Source organism: Crotalus tigris, unplaced genomic scaffold, assembly GCF_016545835.1.
Source record: "Crotalus tigris isolate CLP2741 ecotype Arizona unplaced genomic scaffold, ASM1654583v1 scf7180000024151.2778019, whole genome shotgun sequence".
Classification (NCBI taxonomy): domain Eukaryota; kingdom Metazoa; phylum Chordata; class Lepidosauria; order Squamata; family Viperidae; genus Crotalus; species Crotalus tigris.
Window position 1 is genome coordinate 2,625,001 of NW_024100413.1, and position 13,423 is coordinate 2,638,423.

Consider the following 13,423-nt stretch of genomic DNA (forward strand, 5'->3'; position numbering starts at 1 on the left):
TTGAGGCTGCACACCTCGCTGGTTCTACCACTTCTTCACGTTGATTTGCATTGGTGGTGTTTTGTGTAAACAAGGCAGTTAGCAGGAAATAAATAATCATAACGAGAGGGGTCAGGTTCAGCCTCTCCAGGCCCTGGAGAAAACCCGCACTTCTACCAAGGGAAGGAAGGGAAGGAAGGGAAGGAGAAGGAGGATACGGAAAATATCTTAGGTGTGGATTAAGGAAGGAAGGAGGGAGGGAGGGAAGGAAGGAAGGAAGGAAGGAAGGAAGGAAGGAAGGAAGGGGAAGGAAGGAGATGAAGAAGGATATGGAAAATATCTTAAGTGTGGATTAAGGAAGGAAGGAAAGGAAGGAAGAGAAAGAAAGAGGAAGAGGAAGAGAAAATGGAAAATATCTTAGGAAGGAAGGAGAAGGAAGAGGAAAGAAGGAAGGAGATAAAGGATATGGAAAATATCTTAGGTGTGGATTAAGGAAGGAAGGAATGTAGCAAGGAAAGGAAGGAAGGAGAGAAAGAAAGAGAAAGAGGATATGGAAAAGAAGGAAGGAAGGGAAGAAGAAGGAGGATATGGAAAATATCAGGTGTGGATTAAGTAAGGAAGGAAGGAAGGAAGTAAAGAAAGGAAGAAAGAGGAAGAAAGAGGAAGAGAAAATGGAAAATATCTTAGGAAGGAAGGAGAAGGAAGAGGAAAGAAGGAAGGAGATAAAGGAGGAGGATATGGAAAACATGGAAGGAAGGAAGGAAGGAAGGAAGGAAGGAAGGAAGGAAGGAAGATTGCCAAGGAGTTAGAAGCCAACCCTTTGAATCCCTTATTCTCAAGAATACAATCCCCTCCACAGTAACCCCCAGGCCTGTCTCCTCATCTCAATCCTTTCAGCATTTTGGCTCGCCCATAAATAAGCAATCCAAGGGTATCCATCACTAGGGCTAAATATTTTAGCTGAGATTTTCACTCTCCTTTATTAGCAGCTCTGTGGGGGAAGAAAAAAAAACCCTTTAAAAAGTCAGGAAGGACAAAGGAATCCTTTGTCAGCCATTGTTGCGCTCCTGTTGGTTGTTTGTGGCATAAATTACACCTCATTTTCCCATGGGTGGAGGGACTTCTTAACCATCTGTGTATTACTATTTGGTTGCTATGGCCTAAAGAGCAACACTCGGGCCCGAACAATCCTTCCGAAAAGAACATCAAACAGAAAGTTGGAGTCTTCTTCTCTCTGCAAAATAAATATCATCAAGGTGTTTGGGTCAGCTGAAATGCGTGCTAGGCAACTTTGCGTGGTGTGAATGCACACAAGAGTGAGGTTTCTGATGGCCCCCAAAGCATCCTGTTGTATGAATTTTTCAACTACCTTATTTCCATTTGTGTGTCCAGGGCAGGCTTGATCTCTGATGCGACTTAGCTTTTGCTGGTCTGAAGAATCGCTTCTTCTGCAGGTCCACTGCAGAATAATAATAATAAAGTTGGAAGGGACCTTGGAGGTCTTCTAGTCCAACCCCCTGCTCAGGCAGGAAACCCTATACCATTTCAGAGAAATGGCCGTCCAGTCTCTTCTTTAAAACTTCCAGTGTTGGAGCATCCATAGCTTCTGGAGGCAGGTTGTTCCACTGGTTAATTGTTCTCACTGTCAGGAAGTTTCTCCTTAGTTCCAGGTTGCTTCTCTCCTTGATGAGTTTCCATCCGTTGCTTCTTGTCCTGCCTTCAGGCGCTTTGGAGAATAGCTTGACTCCCTCTTCTTTAGGGCAGCCCCTGAGATACTGGAAGTCTGCTATCATGTCCCCCCTCGTCCTTCTCTTCATTAAACTGGACATACCCAATTCCAGCAACCATTCCTTATATGTTTTAGCCTCCAGTCCCCTAATCCTCTTTGTTGCTCTTCTCTATATTCTTTCTAGTGTCTCAACAGTTTCCTTCCAACTTCTAGATCGATCAGGATTCCACTTTTTGACATTTTTAGGACTCATGAAGAGCCTTTCCTACCATTTCTGGAAGGGGCCAGGCTGGGATAGACTAAAATCCAAATTACAGTTTCCGAGGTCCCAACAATTGGCTTCTGCTCTAGGTGACCACCTTCTCCACGAGGTCTTCCAGCCTCTATAAACCCTTCTCCATTTCAACATGATATTCATGCAAATTCTTCATTAAGGATACTTAAGGCCCTTTACTTATATTCCCCACCCCCAAGCACTGTGCTTCAAAATAGCTCCGTATTGATTCCATAGTAATCAGGCAGATTTCTGCCCGAGTTCACACTTTTGAACCATGCACAATTTGCCTCGCTTTTTAATGCACCTCCCTTCCCTTCTCCCAGCTTCACAATTTGCTGACATGCACGAGTACACCCGTGCATGGATTAAATCCCAATGTGGAAAAAAAAAAGAAAGGCATCGGGACGTAACATCGTCATGTGATTGCACCAAGAATCTTTTTTTTTTTTTTGTGCAGTCTTTTAATCAATGCTAAGATTCAGTGGTGCATAACAAGGACTTGTAATGTATAGTAACCCATTTCATACTGATGGAGATTGCAGCGGGTGGAAAAAAAATTACAGACATCCGTTTTGAAATTCACCGAGCGACGTAAATAGCAAAGGAATCGAAAAGTACTGGCATGCATGCCTCAGTTTGGGAAATTATATTTTAAATCTCCTGGATGGAATGAAATTTTTGGCAGGTAAAATGCAAGGAAGCAGCCATTACCCATACATCTGTGTGGTTTGAAATGGAATAGAATAGAATAGAATAGAATAGAATAGAATAGAATAGAATAGAATAGAATAGAATAGAATAGAATAGAATAGAATAGAATAGAATAGAATAGAAAGAGACCTTGTGGGTCATTTAGTCCAACCCCCTGACAAGCAGGAGACCCTACACCGCTTCTGAAGATAGCTATCCAGTCTCTTCTTGAACGCTTCCAGTGATGAAGCTCCCACAACTTCTGAAAGCAACTTCTGTTCCATTGGTTGATTGTTCTCACTGTCAGAAAAAATTCTCCTTATTTCTAGGTTGAATCTCTCCTTGGTTAATTTCCATCCATTGCTTCTTGTCCTGCTTCTGGGTGCTTTGGAGAATAGCTTGACTCCCTCTTCTTTGGGGCAGCCCCTGAGATATTGGAAGACTGCTATCATGTCCCCCCTCGTCCTTCTCTTCATTAAACTAGACACACCCAATTCCAGCAACCATTCCTTATATGTTTTAGCCTCCAGTGCCCTGATCATCTTTGTTGCTCTTCTCTGCACTCTTTCCAGAATCTCAGCATCTTTTTTACATTGTGGTGACCAAAACCGGATGCCGTATTCCAAGTGTGGCCTTACCAAGGCATTGTAAAGTGGTATTAACACTTCACCTGATCTTGATTCTATCCCTCTGTTAATGCAGCCCAGCACTGTGTTGGCCTTTTTGGCAGCTGCAGCACAGGGCTGGCTCATCTTTAAGGGATTGTCCACTAGGAGTCCAAGATCCCTCTCACCGTTGCTACTACTGAGCAAGGTACCACCCATACTGTACCTGTGCATTTGGTTTTTCTTGCCTAAATGTCACCTTACTTTTTTCACCCTTGAATTTCATTTTGTTAGATAGCGCCCAGTGTTCAGGTTTGTCAGTCTGTTCAAATCTGACTTAACAGCCGTTGGTTTAGCAACAGTTCTAAGTTACAAAGGCATGGGAAAAGAAGTCATTTACGGCAGCCCCACAGGTCACATGACCACTTGAGAAGCAACAGGCGCTCACAATGATTGCCACATTCCAGAGTCACGTGATCTCCGTTTTCAGCTTCCGACGAGCAAAGTCAACAGGGGAAGCCAGATCCGCTGAATGCCCAGGTGATTTACTTAACAACAATCAGTGATTTGCTTAACAATCATGGCAAACTAGGTCATAAACTCAGGGGTGACTCACTTAAGAATTACATTCGAAGGCTGCATGCGAACTCTTGAACTAGCTGAAGAGACTGAATTTCCACATCACACTATAAGCCGGAAAAATAATAACCCATTTTTATGTTAACCAAGTTTTACCTATTATGCAAATTCAGTAATTAGGTCTTTAGCTGACCTAGTTAGGTATTAACCTAGATAGGTTCATAAATGTTGTAATTCTGGAGAACAAGACAGCAATATTTGAGATGACAAAACGCCGATAGGATTGGCAAGGTTCTCCTGAAAGATTTTTTTAATTAAACCTGCAATTTAGAAAAGTTGCTTTTCCTCAAACAATATTCAGATTCAGCAGAAGTGTAACAGGCAATAAAAAAAAAGAAAGAAGAAAGTTGGAGTAGGTTAATTACAGAGAATGAAAACGGGTGTTTCATACCGACACTTAAAACACACTCAAATCAGCGTCAGCCAGAAATGGAGTATTTGCAACCTACAAATTTCTGCCTCGGATTCCGTCTCAGGTGATTTCAGCACATAAGTTGCGAGGATTAACTATAAACATAAAATCCAAAGGCTGGAAGATACCTCAGGGGTCTTCTGGAGGCAAGTAGTTCCACTGATTAATTGTTCTCAGGAAAGTGTCAAATACAGTATTCCAGTATTTGAGGGGCTGCCACAAAGAGGAGGGGGTCAATTTATCCTCCAAAGCACCAGAAGGCAGGATAAGAAGCAATGGTTGGAAACTAATCAAAGAGAGAAGCAACCTGGAATTAAGGAGAAATTTCCTGACAGGGAGAACAATTCATCAGTGGAACAGCTTGCCACCAGAAGTTGTGGGTGCTCCATCACTGGAGATTTTATAAGAAGAGACTGGACAGTCACTTGTCTGGAATGGTATAGGTTCTCCTGCTTGAACAAGGGGCTGGACTAGAGGACCTCTGAGGTCCCAGCTCTATTCTGACCGGGCAAGTGGATAAGCTGGTCTATCGTGTGTTCTTCTGAATGCAAGTGTGTAGCTCTCCCTCTGTTGCTGGAACCTCAAAGTGAAGAGCAAATCAGGAGACAGTTTTGCCCATTGAGTATTGGAGGGGATGATGGTTCCCTCGGTTGTTCCTTGTTTCCTTCCTTTTGCAGAGTAATGTTGTCTGCAGAGTAAAAAGAATGGCACAAAAGCCAAATAGCCTTCTGCGTGCAGATTTCTAATCGAGGTATTTTTGGTAGCGTGTTCACTTTTTGCAAGGTACCCTTTACACACACACACACCCATCTCCAACTAATCACATTTTTTTTTTTCTCCTTGCATCGTTCTCCTTAATGTGCATACTTCAAATGCTCCAGACTTCCCAATCTGGCTGGTTCATCTCCTGGAACACACCACAGTGCATATATTTATGCATGGGTTTTAGGTTCAGGGAGATCTGGAAATGTGTACTTTGTGATAAAATACATTTGTGAGAAGGACACAACCCAGCTTTGTTTGCGTTCTTTTCTTTTCTTCTCTTTTCTTTCTTTCCTTTCTTCATTTCCTGTCTCCTTTCCCTTCCTTCCTTCTTTTATTTTCTTTTTCCTTTCCTTTCCACTTCCTTCCTTCCTTTCCTTCCTCTTCCTTTCTTTCTTTGTTTCCCTTCCCTTCTTCCTTTATTTTCTTTCTCCCTTCCTTTCCTTTCCTTTCTCTTCCCTTCCCTTTCCTTCCCTTTCCTTCTTTCCTTCTCTCTCTCTCTTTCTTTTCTTCTTTCTGCCTTCCCTTCCTTCCTTCCTTCCTTCCCTCCTTCCTTCTTTCCTTCCTTCCTTCCCCCCTTCCTTTCTTCCTTCCCTCCTTCCTTCTTTCCTTTCTTCCTTCCCTCCTTCCTTCCTTCCTTCCTGCGGATTTTTCTTGGAGGAAGGAAGAAAACAAAAAGGCAGGTAAAATATGGAAATTGCAGGAGAAGGAACACATGTGGAGCTGTCAAAGATGGATTCCTTGCCACCCTAGCATGGCAATCCTGCATTTTCCAACTGGCTTCAGCTCTGATCCGATGGCTGTTCTGCCCTCTTGGAGATGAATGAATGGAGATGAATTTCATTAGCGCTGGTGGGACATGCTTTTGCACAATGCTGGCGAGCCATGCCCCCTGCACACCCATTTCCCAGAAACACTGTGCACGGAATACATTGTCTCCTACCCAGATGGTGTCAAGGGTTTATTTTCTTGGCTTCGGCATCTCCAGGCTCTGTGCGATTTTAAATAAGAGAAAAGTGTTTGTGTTTTTTTTTGCGACACCTTTCCGGGCCTTTTCTTTGCGTTACGGGGAGATGCTCGTGATTATCGTGGTTGAAAAATTGCCGGCTGCGTTTCTTATTCAGAGACGGAGCGTGCATAATGATGGTAATGTAAGCCCTTGAAGAGGGCTAATATGTGAAAAAATATAGGAGGAAAAGCTTGAATCCAAGAACAATCCTGTAAGGATTGTTTAATGGGTCTATTTGCTAGTTGCTAAGTCGTGTACAACGGGAACCGTAGCACATCAGGCTGTCTTCTGGAGTTTTATAGGTCTAAAGCAGCCCCAAAATCTTCCATCTTTGTATCCACAGAGTAACATGTACTTCCCTGAGTGATTGTGGCATCCCTCATGATGGAGGAAGCAAAGATCCCATGGCCTTTCTGATCCAGAAGTATATTTTGCTCCTGAAGGGAAATAGATCTAATAGGATATTTGTAGCTCAGGACTGAACTGTGGGGTCCTTGGCACTCTCTGAGCTTGGCTGTTTTCTTGATGACGTTTCATCACCCCACTAGGTAACAACGTCAGTACTAGAAGGGAATGGGCTTTGTGGAAGAGGAGGAGGAGGAGGAGGAAAAAGAAGAGGAAGAGGAGAAGGAGGTGGTGGAGGAGGAGAAAGATGAAGAGGAGGAAGAGGAGGAGGAGAAAGAGGAGGAGTGTAGGGTCTCTGGTGTTCTCTGAGCTTAGTGCAGATGTTTCATGACCCAAGTAGGTAACATCATCAGTGCTAGAAGGAAGTGTGGTATGGTGAGGAGGAGGAGGAGGAGGAGGAGGAGGAGGAGGAGGAGGAGGAGGAGGAGGAAAAGGAGGAAGAGGAAGAGGAAGAAGAGGGCAGCTGTGGGTTCTTTGTTGCTCTCTGTACTTGGTTGCTTTCTTGCAGACATTTCATGACCCAGCTAGGTAACATTATCAGTGCTGGAAAAGAATGGGGCTTGCAGGGAGGAGGAGGAGTGGTGGTGGAGGAGGAGGAGGAGGAGGATTTGGGGGTCCTCAGTGTTTTCTGAGCTTGGTTGTTTTCTTGCAGACATTTCATCACCCAACTTGGTGACATCATCAGGGCTAGAAGGGAGTGGGGTTAGCTCTTTGTTTATATACAATATTTTTGGGCGGGGGGGGGGAGGATTGAACTCAAGACCCGGGTGCAAAACTGCTGCTTTACTATTGAGCCCTGGCCTTTCGTAGCTTCTAGTTTACCAGCAACAGTGAACATTAACTCAGGAGTCTTTTGGGAGCTGGCCTCGTGTGGCAAAAGATGGCCAAAGGGCTTGACCCAACGCGGAAGGCTTGACCCAACCAGATGCCTTTTTCCCTACCAAGCCACACCGCTCTCCTTCCTAAAAAGCAGCTCAGCTCGGATGAGAAGCAGCACCCAGATCCTGGCACCAGACCATGCCTCCATCATCTGCTCACTCTGGCAAGCCTCCTCCGCCGAACATCCTTCATAAATATTCATCTTGAACCGCTAAGGCTGTGACACTGAGTTTCTTTTTCTTCCTTTTTTCCTTTTGGTGTGTGGGATTGCACGCTCATTTGCACTTTGGCATGACATCAAGAGAGAGGAGCAAACGCCCAGCAGGGTTTGATCAGCATCAGAAGGCAAGGAAGGGGGTCAGAAATAATGTGGTGGGAAGCCAGGACTTGTGAGCGGGGAGACCAGGAGGGGTGAGTTTGACTTCACAAACAACAGAATGACAGAGTTGGAAGGGACCTTGGAGGTCATCAAGTCCAACCTCCTGCTCAGGCTTCCATCCATTGTTTCTTGTCCTGCCTTCTGGTGCTTTGGAGAATAGCTTGACGTCATCATCATCATCACATTGGAAGGGACCTTGGAGGTCATCTAGTCCAACTTCCTGCTCAGGCAGGAAACCCTATACCCTTTCAGAGAAATGGTTGTCCAGTCTCTTCTTAAAAACTTCCAGCGTTGGAGCATTCGCCAATTCTGGAGGCAGGTTGTTCCACGGATTCATTTTTCTAACTGTCAGGAAATTCCTCCTTAGTTCCAGGTTGCTTCTCTCCTTGCTTAGCTGCCATCCATTGTTTCTTGTCCTGCCTTCTGGTGCTTTGGAGAATAGCTTGACTTAACAACAACAACAACAATAATGTTGGAAGGGACCTTGGAGGTCTTCTAGTCCAACCCCCTACTCAGGCAGGAAACCCTGTACCATTTTGGACAAATGGTCTCTTCTTAAAAGCTTCCAGTGTTGGAGCATCCACCACTTCTGGAGGCAGGTTGTTCCACTGGTTAATTGTTCTAACTGTCAGGAAGTTTCTCCATAGTTCTAAGTTGCTTCTCTCCTTGATGAGTTTTCATCCATTGCTTCTTGTCCTGCCTTCAGGTACTTTGGAAAATATTTTGACTCCCTCTTCTTTGTGGCAGCCCCTCAGATATTGGAAGACTGCTATCATATGCCCCCTGGTCCTTCTCTTCATTAAACTAGACATACCCAATTCCTGCAAGCGTTCGTTAAATGTTTTAGCTTCCAGTCCTCTTGATGGTGAGGTCACGTCAAGTGAAGGTCTTTTGCTGGGTCGCACCAGGTGAGGATCTTCTGATGGGTCTTGTGACATCAGTCTTCCCTTCCCAGACTGTAATCTAAGGAAGAAAACCAAAGGAATTCCACATAGAGTCTCACGTCTTATTTTATTGGCGTATTTTTATTAGATTTAGAAACACACACTTAACAGTCGTAAATTTTATCGTTGCAAAGTTTCACAGGTCCCTCTGAAAGACCAATGCAGGCTGAAAGCTAATCTTTCTTTCTTTCTTTCTTTCTTTCTTTCTTTCTTTCTTTCTTTCTTTCTTTCTTTCTTTCTTTCTCTATCATCTATCTATCTATCTATCTATTAAAAAGAAGGAAATATTGGACACAGAAAAAAGACAGAAGTCAGATTTGGAAGGCTTTTTGATGAATTTGTACGATACATCATTTGGGGCTAGTTAAAAATTTTTGCAAAGAAAAATAAAATAAAATACCGGAATAGAATGAAAATCTCTGGTTGTTAGATTGTATTTATGGCAGAACAGATGGTTTCAAATCGCGAATGTATCAAGCTTTCCCAATTAGCCTTAAGAAACGAGGTGGTTTTGGATTATATCTTGAATAAATGATGTCTGTATTTTTTTTTTCACGTTCGCTCATAAATACACACACGCGCACGCACACACACACACACAAAGAGCTTATGTGAGGGTTTAGGGCAATTATCTCATCTGAAAAAAAAAATGAAATACTAGCTTTATCCACAGAGGATTTAGTTCTCACAGAAGGTTTTAGCAGGATAACAATTTCTTCCTTTTGAAGGAGAAGAATATAAGATTCTCGTATTTTATCCTTCTGTTTGTCAGGCTATCAATATGAAAAACTCTCCTTTCCTCTCGCAATGAAAAAAGTTTTTTTTTGTTTTTTTTAATCCTACTGAAAAGTTCTGAACATCTTGAACGGGAGGGGGGAAAAAGAGGAATTTGCAGTTAATTCCCCTATTTTATTACTGCTTAATCCTTTTTTGAAATAGTTTTGCTCCGTCAGCCACAGTAAACAACACTTGGATGGCAAGCAGAGCCTTCATTTGCCAAAAAGAAAAAAATTAAAAAACACAAAGTTTTATGTTAATAAACTGCGAGAGGTGGCGTTCCAGATAAGAATACTTTGCAAAGTCCCCCTCCCAAAAAAATAAAATAAAAAATAAACAAAACCTTTGCTTTTTCCAGGTCAGCTCCAATTTGACTCCAAATTGTCTTTGCAATTGATCTGGAAAAACCAGCTCAATTAGACGCTTCAACCCAAACTGTCAAACTGGGTCATTTTGATTCTTCCCAATTCATTTAGGGGGGAGGAAATACACTGTTAGATTCGGTAATTTAAGATAAATCACTGAGACAATTTGAACCACCAGTTCAGGGCAGAATCAAATCAACCTCGGAAACGAATCTGGGAAAGGAACGTTTGACAATTGTCGTCTTTTCCCCTGTTCAGTGCATAAACCAGGATAAAATTCTGACCATCCTCACAAGCAAACCATCTCAGAACCAAACGGTCGATGGTTATTTTTCAAAATATATACCTTAAGGTCTTAAGCCATTCTCAAGTCACTCCATAAATGGTGGTGACCATCAGAAATCTTTTGTTAATAGAAGAGACTATTTCTAGATCAGCTGTGGCTCAGCTCTAGCACTGATGATGTTACCTAGTTTGGATAATGAAAGGTCTGCAAGAAAACAACCAAGCTCAGAGAGCACCAAGGACCCCACAGTCCTCCTCCTCCTCGCAACTCCCTAGAGCACTGATGTTGTTCCCTAGTTGGGTCATGAAATGTCTGCAAGAAAACAACCAAGCTCAGAGGGCACCAAGGACCCCACAGTCGTCATCTTCCTCCTACTACTCCTCTTCCTCCTCGCAACTCCCTCCATCTCCCTTCTGGCACTGATGATGTATCCTAGTTGGGTTATGAAATGTCTGCAAGAAAACAACCAAGCTTAGAGAGCACCAAGGACCCCACAGTACTGCCAGTTCCTCCTCCTCCTCCTCCTCCTCCTCTTCCAACCCCACTTCCCTCTAACAGTGATAATGTTTGTTAACAAAACATCTGCAAGGAAACAACCAAGCTCAGAGAGCACCAAGGACTCCCCCCCCCCAGAAGTCTTTCTTTTTAAGTGCTTTCCTTTCCTAAGGAAAACTGATTTCATTTCTAATCTTAAGACGCGAAGCTGCCACACCATCAGGCTATTTGTGCAAAGACTTCCTGCAATAATGCCACCTCAACAAGGAATCCTTCACAGCTCTGCTACCTGAGATAGATAAAGAAACTCAGATGCTGCAACCACCTCCACATCCCCTCACCGTAAACCCGCCCTCTTATTTTCTGCGGAATTCATCTTGATCGATACTTCCAGATGTTTCCTAGCATGATCTGATCTTCCGTGACCAAATCAACTCATCCGTCTCGCAGCAACCGGGCGAGATAACCACATTCGGAATATTTTAACATAATGCAACCACAGAGCGGTGCCAGTTTTCATCTGCTCAGAGGGATTCATGGCCCCGGTGCAGATTCCAGCTACTTAAAGCAGCCTTCATGGTTTGCAACTGATAACAGGCGACTATGACAAGGAGGGTTTCAGCTGATGAATGGCGTTCCCAGCTTGGCTGACCATGTGTGAGGTTTGCGTGGAAAGACACACAGTACGCTTTGTAGGTGAAAGTTGTTAGCTTGTAGTTGGATGCACACCACGCTCTCTACCCAGCCAGGAACCCGTGCGTTTTGTTTAAGGCTGGAGAGAAATTTAAATTACCGTTCAGTTCTTTCTTTTCAAAAATGCCTCTTTGTCTTAAACAATAGGGTACGTTCCCATGCCAGCTGCTTTTGTGATTTGTGCTTATCATTAACAAGTAATTGGACGACTGCTATCATGTCACCCCTGGTCCTTCTTTTCAATAAACTAGACATACCCAATTCCAGCCACCCTTCTTTGTATGTTTTAGCCTCCACTCAATCAATCGATCAGAATAGAACTGAAAGAGACTTGGAGGTCTTCTAGACAACTCCTTGCTCTAGCAGGAGATCCCATAATCTTTCATATAGGTCACTGTCCAGTCTCCTCTTAATAATCTCCAGTGATGGAGCATCCAGAACTTCTGGAGGCAACTTCTGTTCCACTGATTAATTGTCCTCACTGTTAGAAAGTTTCTCCTTAGTTCCACGCTGCTTCTCTCCTTGATTAGTTTCCATCCATTGCTTCTTGTTTTGCCTTCTGGTGCTTTGGAAAATAACAGCCCCTCAAATACTGGAATACTGCTATCAGGTCAACATAGGTGGCCAACTGGCTCAGAATGAAGTAGGACCTTTCAAATATGGCTTGACCTACTTCCAAGAGAGAAGTCCTGTAAATTCTTCTCTGAAAGTCTCTTCTTTGGGAGATGTTTCAAGCAGAATTCCCTTTTGTTGACTTAAATGAGGAAAGAAAGGCAGGACAATTCCCCTGCCAAGGACTAGTGGGAATTTGGCATCTGCGTTTAGCTTCCTATCCTATACCATCTCAGTCAGGTGATTGTCCAGTCTCTTTTTAAGACTGAAGATTGAAACTAATGCCACTCCATTCTCACATCTGACAAAGTCAACTCATGAAGTTTTAGCTGGCTTGGTTTTCTGCTTCCACTCAAAAGTCTCAAGCTCCCTCTTGATGGTTCCCAAACTCTCTTCCATCCCAACCTGGAGACCATAAAGAGAAACTCATGCTCCACGCTCAAGGAGCATGAACGTGGCCCAGCCTGGTCTCAGGAAGTCTGGAGAAACAGGAACAGTCAGATGTGACAATTCCATTCTTGGTCACTCCCACACCTATTTGCACCGCTCAGGTGACCCTGAGGACACAGATAAACCTCAAGGACTCTCGAAAAGAAGGCAAACGACCAGCTGTCTGCAAGGAGTATAAATACTCCCATTCTCCCACCGTCCAGTCAGAGCTGAAGAAGCTCCTTGGATGAGAAGCGAAACGCCTTCAAAGAAAAACAAGGAAGGCCAGTTGCCTCCTGAATAAAAGCATCTTCAGGACTTCTTTTTGAATCTCGAAGAGCGCGTACGTTTATGCGTTCACAAGAACTATGCTTTTTTTTTTTAAACTTGCCCCCTTAGTCCTGGCTGTAATTAGAGTTTTCTGATTTCCATTGCAATTGGGTCACTCTGCTCGGCAATCAAACGGAGGCCTGCATTTGCATCAACTCCAAGCTATTTAAGCGCAGATTAGATGGTGATCCTTTCTGCCCACAGGCAAAGGTCAGCCGCCTCCTGCTTTTGGCTGTCTGGGTGATTCTCAGACCCCCTCCTGATCAACGGTCAGAGATGAGGCGGACTAGATGCCGAATGTGTATTCAAGAGCATCAAATCCTGGCTCCTCTTTTCACCTTTGCCCTCCCATCAACATTCCAAGGGCTTTGAATATTTTACATAGGCTAATAAATATTTTATTCGGCCTCTTCCAGAGGAATCAAGGATAGGTTTGGGAGGAATTAAGAATTAAGAAGGAAATGGGGACTCTTTCAGGAGCAAAGAATCACAGGTCTGGAAGGGATCCAACCCTCTGCCCGGAGGCGGGAGTCCTTATGCCATCCAGGACAAATGGCTGTCCAATCTTTTCTTGAAAACTTACAGCCACAGAGCATCCACACTTCCAAGAGGCAAGCTATTCCACTGATTCATTGTCCTCATCTGTCAGGAAATTCCTCCTTCGTTCCAGGCTGGATCTCTTTCTGACCAATTTCTACTCATTGCTTCTTGTCTTGCCCTCAGATGC